Here is a 13,842-nt window from a genome sequence, read left to right on the forward strand (position 1 = left end):
TTTGTATATTTGTTAATGAAGCAAAGAAATGTCTTAATCACTTGCTTTGATCTTTCTCAGCCTATAAAGAAATGAAGAAAAGCTTAGATTGACTTATTTCTGGTTAGAAGCTTCTTGTTTTAATACTGATAAAAGGTTTTGTTTAAAAGTCTGTTAAGATGTGCTAGATGCCCACCTCAATATAAGCTTTATCTTGAGTTGACATAAAGTGGTAAGTATGAAATTTCATGCTGTTCTGGTGTCAGAACATCTATTTATCCAGACAGTAAGATGAGATAGTATCAGTCTTGATTAAGCATTATCTTTTCATATAATCTTATCTAGATTGCAACTGAAGTGTTCCTTCTTAACGTTCTTCTCGGATCTTTCACTGTGTGTCAAGGGAAGACATACCTTAGTTTATTCTGCAGGTGTTATCCGATCTCTTTATTTTACAAAAAGACTGTGTATGCTTCTCTGAATTGGCTGGGGAATGAAAAGAAGGTTATCTAGACAAGCTTGCCACAAATCTAAGTTTTAGATTATTCCATTTTGAAGGGGAGATAAAATAAAAGTAAGTTATGTGTGAGATACTAACAACCACATTTGGCACAGCAGTGATTATCACTTACCTTTGGAGTAGGCACTGGCTGTTCTTCTTGAGAATATTGCTTTGGCATGCTCAGTCACAGTTTCTACCTGTGAGCTGCAGGGACTCTTCTGGCTTTGCATAATGATTCAGTGCCTTTGTTCACTTTGTCATTTTTCACTCCACTGTTTTGGTTTTCCTCGTACTCTTCTGGGCAGATGTTGCTTTCAAGAGACGAGTAGGAAACGTGCTTCAGGAACAGAACCGCTTCCTAGCAGCAGCCTTAGTGCTAAAAAGTAGGACTGAAAAGATGCTCCTGGGTCATCTAGTTTGGCTTCCTGTTGCAGAAGTTAAAAAGTACTATATAACATTGGTCATAAATCTGTCAAGTTCTATTTTAAAGCCAGCTTCTTTGTCCTCATTCCTCTTGTTAGATGTCATTTTAGAACAGTCTGAAAGAAAAAGCCACCTTCAAATACTGAAGTTTAATATGCTGCATAAATTTAGTTTATGATGAAGAATTCACTAACCTTGTCCACAACCCATTGTTCTCTTTTTCCCCTCTTCTTCACTTAGTCTTGGGATGAACTGTATACCATCTTGGGCTTCGCTTTTTAAAGACACACAGTCCCAAGTTTTTGGTCCTCTCTAAAAAGAGTAGAGGTATCAGCAATGCTAAATTTGCTCCTTTGAGACCAAGATAACAATTTTCAGCTTGTGCTTGTAACACAAACTTGAATTTTGCAACAAAATTCATTGGAGATGGTGTCTCCAAGGTGGAGGAGGAGGGTTTGGCTCATCTAGAGATTTCTGTGGAGGCGATGTCCCTTAGCTTCTCTGTCCTTCTTTCCTGCTTCACAGCTTGGTTGTGATTTTGTAGGCATGGTGCTTGATTTCTGAGATGATGCAAAATGCTTCCGGCTAGGTACAACGCATAGCAGTTGTCTTGCTGGATGGCGTAAGCATCTTCTCCGTAACTTCTTAATTTGTGCCTTTTCCTCCTTCGCCGTCGCTCAGATGTGGCCGCTGGAACAGCTCAGGAAGCAGCATGCGATGCCACGGGGTCTGTCGGCAGCACGCTGTCATGCCAAGGACTCGTGTAGTGTGGGGGAGAAAAGCTCTTCATTAGGCATTTACACCAGGACTGATTCCTAGGGCATCGTGTGTGATTCTCTTTTCTCTAATTTAGCATATATTGCATATCATCCTCACAACTATTTTTGCAAGTACGTGGCTTTTTTAATGCCCATTGTAAGGATGAGGAGTGCAGCTTGGCAACACTTGAGGTGCGAGAATTGTTTGTGCCTGCATTGCACTCATCATAAAAAGCTTGGACTGCGATGACGATACCTGGATGCTATCAGAGTATATAATTATAGCATAAAGGATTTAATCTTTCCCTTTTCTGCCACCATGCAGTGCTTCTTATCACAGGTCAAACTGCGTTAAGATGAGTAAGACTTTACCTGGCAGCATATGCAGTGAGAAGTTGCAATTTAGGAGTCTACTGTTCCAGAAAACGTGCATTGTTGGGTAAAGATTAGTTAAAAGTTTGTCTTCGGTTAGACTTTGCTATTGCTATTCCTTTGGAATTTGTTTCTTGCTATTAAAGATTCATAGGTGCTTCCTTTTTTAACAAGTAACCAGAAAAGGCCATGGAGTTCAGTTGTTTTTGTAGGGGCTGTCAGGGACTGCGCACTTGGGAGCACCAAGAGGAAGGGAAGCAAAAGACTGAGCGTTGTTGTGGATGGTAAGCTCTTTTTACCCTAGAGACAAAAGTGTTCCTACTTACTAAGTGTATTGAAGGAGGCAATGGAATTACAGCACTAAGTAACACATTATTGGTGACAAGGTAAGCAAAATAGATTTTCAGTTGCTGATTTCTAATGCACGCTCACATCTGCTGTATAAATGGTTGTGAATTTGCAGTTGGTATTGTAGTCAAAGGGGTCATTGTACCTGATGGATATAATGATTTCAGAGAATATTTTGTAGTATTTCACTAAACTAAAAAATTTAAACCTTATATCTAAATTAGGCGTGTCTTTGACATTTTATTATTTCATAATTGTGACTATTAGTCTTTTCACAGTAGGTAACTGCTGTTTTCCCCAAAGCTGCGTTAGTCTCCGAGGACAAGTGATGGGTAAAATAGAGCCTGAGTGCCTGAAATCTTAAAATAAAGAGAATTAAGTATGAGCTACAGGTATAATTCACTTAAACTCCCTTTTTGCTGCTGGGTATCTAATCTCCGATAGAGCCACAGTGAAAAATGCTGTGGCAGAATTTGAAAGCAGACTGAGTTATAACCTCTAAGAAAATGCAGGACACTTTCATGGTAAGTGAATTTTCTAATTAAAATGTTAATTGGAAGGATTTTGCCTTGCTTAGCGAGGAAAATGTGCTAACCATTTTTCACATGTTTGCATAGCCATGTGGTATTAATAATTTTGTGCGATCTTCTACATCTGCTTAATGAGTGACAAACAGAATTTTCTTAAGTGGTTTGGAATGGGAGATCAGAAATCCCTATCAAGGATGTAATGCAGTAAGGATAATAAATATTGCTTACAAAGGTTAAGAAGCAAAACTCGGTTCTAGTTGTAAGCTTCCTCTGAATCTAGACAGTCTCTGCAATAGCTGTATCTAAGTACAATTCCTATGCGTGCGACACTACAGCTGTAGACAAATTGTGATCAGTTATCCTAATGCTAGGATTTAGGGAACCGTGCTGCTGACCAGAGTCTTGTCAAAGTCAAATTTAACGCAGGTTCCTCTGAAGCCTCACAAAGAGCCTCGGTGGCTGCAGATAGTGGGGGGGAAAAATCCTGTCTGTGTCTATTTGACAAGAATTATGAAGTTTAAGGGGCAAAGGAAAATATAATTGGAGCTGGTTTACTTACATTTTTTACATGGTTTTAAATATCAAAAACAAAGCAAACATTTAACAGTAAAACCTTGTGCAAATCGATATTTTCTGTCAGAAATACCTGAATGAGAACTGAGAGGTTCTTTTCAAAGAGAAAACAAATGTCCGCATTACCAAGACACAAAAGCTAAGTATGGTTTTGTTTTTTTCCTTCCAGCATAAGAGGAGACCTTTATATCATGAAATACAAGCAATAACAACCGCTGACGATGCCGAAGTAAGTGAAGTTCAACCTGTTGACCTCTTTCTATTTGGAGCTTTTTCTCATGAACATGCAATAATGCCTCTGTAACTCTCTGCCAATATACGGAAACAACTTGCATTAGCAGAGTAATGCATAAGAAAAATACAGCTGAGGTGCAAAAAAACCTGTTGTAATCATGTCTGTTAGACACAAATTAAACAGCAAGGCTGACATGCTAGAATAATTAGAGATCAAATGTGCCATTTGGCCAATTCTCATTTACTGAGGTGTCAAGTGTGATGTGTAACCTTGTACCAGTGCTTCATCTGCAAGGACGCTGAGCCCCGTGGGACTTGCTCGGTGTTCTCATGCTGCCTTCACTGGAGGAGGAAACCAACGGCCCTCTCCCCAGCCTGAGCCGATGTTGCTTGGTTTACTAATTCTTGAAACAGTCAATGAGCAGCTACCACATCTTCCTCCATATTCTATACATTGCAATTCTAAAATGTAAGAAGAATCGGGTGCAAACCGTCCTGACTGTTTATTCAATAACTTTAGTACAAAATCATTCTTTCTGCAGGCCACAAATGTGTCTCTCAGGGTAGCTCTTGGGTTTAGAGCAAGCACCTGTGGTCTCTGGGTCTAGGGTTGAGGGCAGGTAGAGAGCCCACTTGGGGGGCCCACTTGGTTCTGGGCAAGGCAACAGCCTTAGCTCGGGGGCATAACTTTCAGCACAGACTTTTTATTTGTTTCCAGACTCTTCTGCTCCTGTAGCCTTTGAGGCTGCTTAAAATGGATGGAGTTCATTTGTACAAGGTACACCTACACACTGCCATTTATTTTCATAGCAGCAGTCATTGGGCTTCATTTTGTGTGTTCAGACTGCAAGCTCCAATTTCAGTTCTTCTCCAAGCCATTAGTCACTGTCCTTTGAGCCTAACTTTAGGAACAAGTGGAAAAGTTCATCATCAAAAATGCCTAAAATAAATTTATTTTACTAGGGGAATGGTCTAGCTGTTGCTTCTGTTCATCTCTAGATAGTTGGTGTCTCTGAATCAAGTACCTGGAACTAAATTTTAGGAGTTGGCAGTTTTGTGGGTTTTCTGACTTCTTAAAAGCTAATTCAAAACCTGTCCCTTCTGCTACTTATATGCCTTGCAGGCAAAACTTCTCATCACTTCTCTATTTCCAAAAAGCTATTTGGAGGAGAACAATGTGGTAAAAATGAATGAAAAAACTTGGCCTTTACATTTGTTTTCCTGACCTCTGAAAATTAGCCAAAGTGGTGAGTGTTAGTCTTGTGGGTTTTTTTGGGGGGGGAGTCAGGGGATGATAACTTCAAGTTAGTTATACCTTTAGATAATGTCTAAAGGTGTTTCCATCTGAATTCATGAACATGTGGCTACTCATCACAGTAGAAGCTGGATAAAATTTTTTGGTTACATATACTGTATACGCGTACTGGTTGTCGGGGTGGCGTTGCTTGTCTTCTAATTGCCTTTTACTGTACTGTTGGTAGAGCGTACACATACATGGTATGCACTGTACACATTGTAGGCTATAGTGTATTAGCATAGTTTAATGTGTGAGTATTGTACATGTTTTGGGTGGTTAAATTTAGGATGTCTGCTGGCAAAACTCTTTGCTTTGATGAAATGATCTCTCCTTCCCATGAAGCAAAGGAGCTGTAAAAGCTGCTGCGTATCTCATATTTTTGTCGCTGAATTAGCAATAGAAACCAAAGAGATAATTTTGTATGAATTTCATCCCTGAGCTATTAGAGTTCAGAAATCCAACACACAGTCTACATCTCTCACAGATGATACGCCTAAAATTCTCTGTCTTTCAGTCTCTGCGGTAAAAGGCTGCTTTTCTGCTGATACATCTCCGTGAAAGAACTCAAAAGTCGGAGGAAAGAATTCATGCTATTGGGAATGGAACTTGAAAACTAGAAAGACAATGTTTGAAATTCCATAATTAAGTATTAAAATAAGGATTGAAATTTTCCCTTAAAAAAAAAAGTGTGACACTGGAACATTATTCCTGAGAGCTGCCTTTGTCAGTGTTAAGATTTCCAGACGCGGCAGAGTTGGAAGCCTGTTTCCGTAGGAAAGTGTTGGTGCATAGGGAAACCTGCACTGGCTTTAGCATGACTGTAACTCCTGCTATTGCTGCTTCACAACCTCACAACAATTGCTTCCTAGCTTAAACATAGCGCTGGTATGCCTGTAGTTAATAAAGCTATGTCATCGTTTTGCAAACACTATATAACTATATATACAAAGTATATCAGTTTTTTTTCCCCAATGTGTAGAACTTCACTCAATAGGTAACTGAATAGGTAACTCTAAGTTGAAAAGGAAAATCAAATCCAGTATCATTTGCAGGTGCAGAGAGGATTCAGTTTTCTTTTTCCATGGATCCCTGTTGTTAGAGGGCCAGTTTGCTTATTGTGAAAATTCCCTCCTTTGTGCTACGGTATTCAATATCCAAGTCAGAATTGCCACCAGCATCACCCTTCAAAAATAAAAATAAACCTGAATAACTAGTCCCCATTCTTAACTCTTCTCAATGACAAAAATCAAACCTTTTTTTTTCTTGACACTGCCAGCAAATCTGTGGCAGGATTTAATTCCCATTTTAAATGAACAAAGTCAGATCTTATTATGGTGCACGTGACACAACTGGAAATGTCTGCTGTGAATTGCCAGCCAGCATCCCTTTGACCTAGCGGGCAGCTTGAATTCATACCTGGTCTGGCATGATAAAGTAATAACTGGGACAGAGCCTGGGAGAACAGGGATGTGGGACCATGCCTATCTAGTTTATACTGGACTTGTGCATGCATTTGTCTCATCTTTCTCATATTTCTGCTGTATGGCTGGCATAAGTGGTCCCTTTTTCTTAAAAGCGGTGGATCAGGTGTTTTGTCTCTAGTTTCAGCGCAGTTTTGACACCGCAGCACAAAGACTGGCAGAGAACAAGAGTGGCCTTGTCTCAAACGGTGGCTGTAGTTCCAGTGATCCTAACCTTTGTCTGACCTCGATCAACGTGCTTAATTTCTCCGTGCCTCAGTTCCCTGTTCGTTATTTAAGGAGTACAGACAATGGGGCCCTGATCTCAGCTACATTACTGTAATAATAATAAAATTTCCCAAGCAGAAAGGAAAGATTTGCAAGCCAATGAGTCTGTCACATTTTAGAGTGCTGCATAGTTTTTAGAATGAGAAACATTTTAATGTGAGCAAAGGCAAATCACTTACAGTACGGGAACATTCAAAAGCTAGATGGTATCCTCTAAATATTTTAAATTGAGGTAAAATAAATAAGTCAGTATCTTTCAGCTAAAGAGCTCAGATAATTTTCTGCATGGATTATATTGCCAGAGGAAAATCAGAGAAGCAAATACTGGGGAAGAATAGTCATAATTTGTAGAAAATGGTTGTGTGGAAGAGGAAAATCTTTACTATCTCATTAAAATGTCTACTGCATGTTTTCTTCCCGGAGCGGGAGAATGCTAAGGTATCTTAAATTGCTCATCCCTCACTGCAGAACCTGCGGAGGTGCCAGGTGGAACTGATCTACGGTTCCCTGCGGCTCTGTGCCGCTCTGTGGGCTGTGACGTGATTTGGACAACTTGCAGCCACCTATTGCTACTGCCCGCGTGCCTTCCCTTTCCCAGCTTCAAGAGGCGGCATCAGTAAGTACCCTAACACACGTCTTCCTCCAAGACAACGCTGGCCGAGATGTCTGCTTTATCCCAGATGCGAGGCTTATGCGGCTGCTGTATAATATGCTAGCTCCCTTTTGCCAGAGAGAGGAATGGGAACTGAAAAGAGGGTCTTACCCACTCTCCCTATATGCTTAAATAGGTTTTATTTATGTCATAGATAGAATTTCTGAGCTTCATCTTTTTTCATTTTTTCAACAAAATGTCGTCTTTAGGCATCCTCTTTAGACATCTTTTCTATTTTAACAATACAGTAGGACCTCTTAATCTTTATGAAAAATTATTCCTAGGTGATCTCTATTTCAAACTTATTCCAGCAATACAGCATTATTTATTGTATTGTAATACTGAATACAGAGTGGGACCTTGTTATGCTTCATTTTGTGCAGAGATACAAGACAAATTAGGGGTGAAAGAGCTTGGAGTTCAAAACAGTATGACTCACAGAATAGGAAAGGAAAGAGTTCTGCCAAAGATCACTGGCATAATGTAAGTAGAAACCAGGTTTCTTTTGTCCAAACTATTAAATTATGTCACATCTTTATAGACTAACCTGCCTCTGTAAGGGGAAAAAGTCCTGTTGTTGGATTTCAGTGATAAAGACTGTTAGGACAGAATGTCACAGAAAAATCATGCAAAAGTAATCTAACTTGCACTATCACATTTAATAAAAATAATAATAATGATAACTTAAAAATCCCTTGATGTAAGGTTCGGGGGGGGGAACAGACTGACCTTTGACTTCAAGCCGTAGTGTGCTCATACACTCTACCTTTTCCTAATCCTTGGCTAGCATTACATGCTGATACCAGGGTGAAAACAGTGGAGAGCAGGGCAAATCGGCTGTGTTAAAACGATATATCTAATCTTTTGCTTCAGAGGCTATTCGCAGGAGATGGCAGCAATTCTGCTGTACAAATTAATTTAAAAATTTCATTTTAAAATTTCGTTTTGTAATTGAGGCAAGTTGACCAAAGTAGTATGGAATGGAGAAAGAGGAAAGTGAGAGGAAGATGGTGGTGTCAGAAGGGATACAAGAAAATGTTTTTTACATTAAGCACCCTTGTAGGTTAGACTTACGGACTCAGCTCTGAAGATGTTTTGGCAGATACTGTCTTTGTGGTTAAATATGTGCTTACAATATGCCAAGTTGTTTGGTTTTGCCTAATCAAGGCTTAAATACTGTGTCTATTGAAAATAAAAAATGAAACTGTGGTGCATATCTTGGGAAATCATTGCCCTAATACTTTCTTGATGTAGTATGCAGTAGTAACTCACAATTACTATTTTTTCTCTTTACTACAGAGTAATGCTTCTCAGCCGCCTGACCAGCGGTAGACCTGAAGATGACATTTTGAGAGTCCCATGCTGGAAAAGAGGCAGACTTTTTTTTCACATCTCAGTGAGTCTAGGCAGATTGGTTACATGCAGAGCATAGGGGTATATCTTGATCGAAGAACGATTGTGGTCACCAGTGCGAGAGCCATGAGAAAGCATCCCATGATTATTCTCCTGAAATAGAGTAGATGAAGCATCCCCAACACTTTTAGAGTCAGGGAAGTATTTTATAATTATAATGGACAGTGGTAAGATGACTTGAAAAAGTGCATGTATGGTTCTGGCTACCTCTGTTCAGAAAGATTGCCTTGGATGGAAACGGAATCAGAGGAGTGCAGTTAAGAAGATCAAGGGAATTGATGAAGCTTTTTATGAAGAGAGATTAAGGGTTTGGCTTGTTCAAAATCTAATCAAGGTCAGAAGAGAGATTATGAATCTCTACTTAAATGTTTGGGATAGATAAAGAGAGAATTGTTTCAACTAGAAGCTGATAACGATCGTACGATTGAATTATTCTGACTGTATGATGCCTACAGTTGTGTTTAGCTACTAAAAGTGGGGTTTCCGCCTTATTTGAGGAAGAAGTTGTGCGTTCTTCTGAACACCTTCTAAGGAAAAAGAACCTAAATGGCCTTAAGTGGAATCTGAGTTCTTGGAAGACATTGTATAACTGAGCGGGAGAGTCTGGGGACAGGAAATTGGATAAAGTCTATAAATACCCGAGGCTTATCTATACCTAAGGGAAGAGGGTTAAAAGCTATTGAGTGACTGCTTTCCACACAAATATTTGCACTGTACCCATCCCATGCTCTTGCTGGTCACTGGTTGGGGCCAGGAATTCACTCCTCCCCTTCCTTGAATACTGTCGTTTCTGTTTTATTTATTTTTGGTGTGCATGTGTGTGGCAGGGGGGATGTTTGAGCTTTTCTTACTTTCTAAGTGAATAATTTGGCTGCAGCCAGCTAGAGATAGCGCTGGTGGTTCTATGGGCATAAACGCTGAAGCACCTGGGTAGTGTAAACTCGTTGCGTATGTGTACACGAGGTACTACAGGGGTGTAAGACGATGGCAATTCCCTTTATCGTTTTAGAGAGGTCTTATAAATTGTAGCTTGCCTGGGAGGGGGTTGTGACCTGGCGTGTGTGGTGACACATTGAATGGATGTACTGAAGCTCTGTTCTTGTGTAAAGCGAAGTGAGCCTCTTTGGCCACAAAATTTTTTTGGACTAAAAAGTGCCACTTTGGACTGAGTGAAACTAGCTGTAAAAATGGATCAAAGTTTGTACTTAACTAGAAAATAAAAGTGTGTATATGGGGGGAATATTAAAAAAAATCAAGATTACTTAGCACAACACTTGCAAAAGAAAGCTTTACCCTTTTTAAAAAATGTTACATTTAGAAATTTAATTTTTAGGCATTGATTTTTTTAAAGTCTGAATTAAAATATTTCTAGTAGAAGAAAACTTATGATTCTGCTTCAAGACTTTTTATACATCATGATGAGAAAACTGATTTTGTTTTGTTTTCTTTTGACTTCAGGTTTCAGCCACCAAGACACAATGTGAGTTTTTCTGCCTATGTTCTTACTGTCCCGCTGGCAAAGCATTTAGTGTGGATTGCTTAGTACCTTAGAAAATCAGGGTATATTTACATTTCATAAAGCTGAGATCCTCGTTCTCATGAGTGAAATAAGCTATTCTTCAAATATATCATTTGCAGTCTAGTCTATCATGATAATGTAAAATACAGACTAGCAGAAATAGCAATAAGAATATTAATAGAATTGATACGAGAATTAGTTGTGATTTTTCTACACAAGTATTATGAAGCTGAATTTCAATTTATTTCTCATATTTTTATTTAACATAAAAATGAAAGAGTCAGTATTGACTATTATGGACAGGAATTTGTCATGAAGAGATGGGATTGTATTCCTGACTTCATTCTCCACTGCCCTCCCCTTACCCTCTGCCCAAAGTAAGTACATACTTCTTGCTAGTAAAGGACAACTGAAGAAATCGAGGTAAAATGCGTGCTGTAGGGTAATTGCTTAGGAGATTACTAATAAGATATAGAAGCTTCCAGCCAATTTCACCAGATCAGTTTGAGCCCAGCAACCAAAAATCGTTACCATCCGACAGCTATTCAATAGATCATCTGAAATAAGCTTGTGGTCGCAGGTGTCCAAAGCTCAGAAAAAGAAACAAACCCTCATTAGAACTGGAATTAATTTACACCTTTTGGATTTTCAGCTGAGTGGCTGGCCCACAGAGAAGGCAATACCACCGTATATTCCCCAGGGAACTGAAAAGTATTGGGATTACCTTTTTGTGAGCTAAATAGAATGTATGCAATTCACTCTTGTCATTATGGTTGTAGATTATAGCAAGTGGGCGCATATATGCTTCATCCCTTACACTGGAATACACTCTTCCCTGAATGTCAGGGAAGTCTCCAGAATTATCAATTCTGTCTAAAGTTCAAAATATTTATGTGCTTCTTATTTTTTTTTAAATAGTGATCTTACTGCATCATTATTGCATGTTGGCACAGCCTTTCAATATTTATGGTGAGATCAGGACTGGTCTTCTGGTCTGAATGCTTTTGTGTCAACTTTAGAGCTCTCTCTATATATTTAAAGACAAGGCTGACGAGTGATTATTTGAATGTGTTAGATGCTGGTAGTTAAAAACTACAGATGGGTTATTTTAAAGATCATAACGATCAAGATATTTTGGGACCTTTAAGAACTGGTGGCATGGATACAGCTCCAAATAAAGCTTGTTTGGCTCCTTGGTAAATAGAACTATAGATTTGCAAGCAACAGAAGACATACTGTGGTTATTTTCTTGCCCTTTTAGAGCTTCCAGGATGAAAGGGGTCAACTGAGAAGAGATTAGGGCAGATGCCTGTAGCAATCGGACATGCTACTACCAGTTGGTAGCAACAATAACCAGTAACCGATGCATGGAAGTTTCTGCATAATCTGTTTTGATAGAGGGATATGTAAGTTATTGAATGCATTATTTTTTCTTTGTGGTGGCTCTTCTATAGCTGTTGTTTTTGCAAGTAAAGAGGTTTGCTTCTGTAACCCAAATTCCAGCAAGAACTTTTCTTGGTACAGACTGTGCCGGAGTGCTTGTACAGGAGCACTGCTACGTACAAGCTTTGATATAAAGCTTATGGTCAGCATGAAGTCATTCTAACATTTGGAGATACTAATGTTTGGACACTCATTAGCACTTTAAACATAATGTCATAATTATATTTTGATAAAAATTCTATAATTTTTAATTTGGCTTAAAATGAAAAATATCTCATTGAGTAAATGAGAAGGCACACTCCTCATACTTCTCATCATAATCTTTTGCAGAGAGAGTTGGTTTTTTTTTTTGCAAACCTAGAGTTTTTTGGTAAGCCTTTCTAGGCTGAGAGAGGTTGTGATGGCATTCATATATATTTTAGTGTAATAAATGGGGTGGAAAAAATTTAGTCAGGTGAAAGGACAGTACTGGCACAAGAACATATATAAACTGGCCCTGAATGATTTAGGTATGCAATTATCATTAGGGCAGCTAGTTTTAGTACAGCTGTCCAGTGGGAACTGTAAGAAGAAAATACAAACTATCAAACAACAAGAAAATATCCACTTGGCATTATTGCATTCGAGTGAGAGATTATTAAATTTCTGGAAAGACTTTCTAACATATTGCTTGCAGCATCACAGGTTTCCACCCACTGGCTGAGGAGGTTTGTTCTAGCACTGTACCTATGCATGACCTGAATGAAATGCAAAGGTAGGAAGGAAATATGTCACTGAATCATAAGATGATGGAAATTACAGGAGGAAAAAACCCTCTCATGTCATTTAGTCCATTCCCTTGACAGCACAGAACATGAGTTCAGTCTCACTGTTAGAGCTTTTTCTAATATTCAGGATAAATTACTCTCATCCTAGCTGCAAACCATTCCTCACATTTATAATCACTGTACTACACTAAACAGTTTTTTCTATTTACGTTGGCTGCCTTCAATGACTCTCACACTTTGTCACCCCCCTTATTTGTCACATACCCAAGTTGTACACATTTAGGTCTTTCAATCTCTCATAAGAAAATCCCCTTCTGTCTCATTAAGGAAAATAGCCACAGCAGTGATATGAAAACACAAAGACCTGCCAGACAGGGATTGTTAATGTCCTCATTTGAAATTTCAAGGTTGACAGAACCTTTTCTTTTTTTTCCCCTCCTCAAGTTAGGCCTTTCTTTGGCAGGTACAAGTTATTTTCTTCACTGCTCTAGTTTCCTTGTTTGAAAGATCAGCTAGTTCTTAAGAGGAAGGCTGCAAATTTTTTTCTTGCATGATCAAATGATCTTTCCCCTCAGAATGTCACATTATTGCAGTGAGCAGTTATGATTGCCGGCGTACATGCGGATTCAATCCTTTGCTTAGGATGTCAGAATTGGTTTTCCTTTGCTTATTATAAGATAACTTTGGGGGCCAGATCCCTGTGCAATGACACTCCCGAACCACGGAGGCCATGCTGCTGTGTACCTGCCAGGAGCCTGCTCCTTGGAGAATTTTTGCTGAGTATCTGGATGCTGCTGAAAAATGATTTCTAAGAATGAAGTCAGTCACTGTCAAACAGCTGAAAATCAAACGCTGTGCTTTTTAAAACAGATTCAGCATTGCAGTTTGCAGAGCAATAGCTGAGTTTTCCCCTTTTGAGCACTACCATAAAGAAATCTGTTCCATCTCAGCCTGCTCCTTTTCCCCAGTTTTCTCCTCTATGAAGTTTTTAATTTGTCGCATAGTTTGATGTTATGGAAATTACTTTAACATCACCTTTTAGTCAGATGTTCTCTGAGGAGCATGACTTACAATACAATTTAGTCAGAAACGAGTTTATGTCTTTGTAACAAACTGCAAATTACCGAGCTTGTGAAACACAACTTCTCATAAATGCCACTTACAACCTTGCAGATTCGAGTCCTCGAGCAACAGTCAGGCTTTTAAACCTCCTCATTTGTCTTTCCCTACGGACTGCAGAGCAAAAATTAAAAATGCATTTGGGTTTTAAGTAGAAAAAACAAC

Source organism: Platalea leucorodia (genome assembly GCF_965183815.1).
Source record: "Platalea leucorodia genome assembly, chromosome: 8".
Classification (NCBI taxonomy): domain Eukaryota; kingdom Metazoa; phylum Chordata; class Aves; order Pelecaniformes; family Threskiornithidae; genus Platalea; species Platalea leucorodia.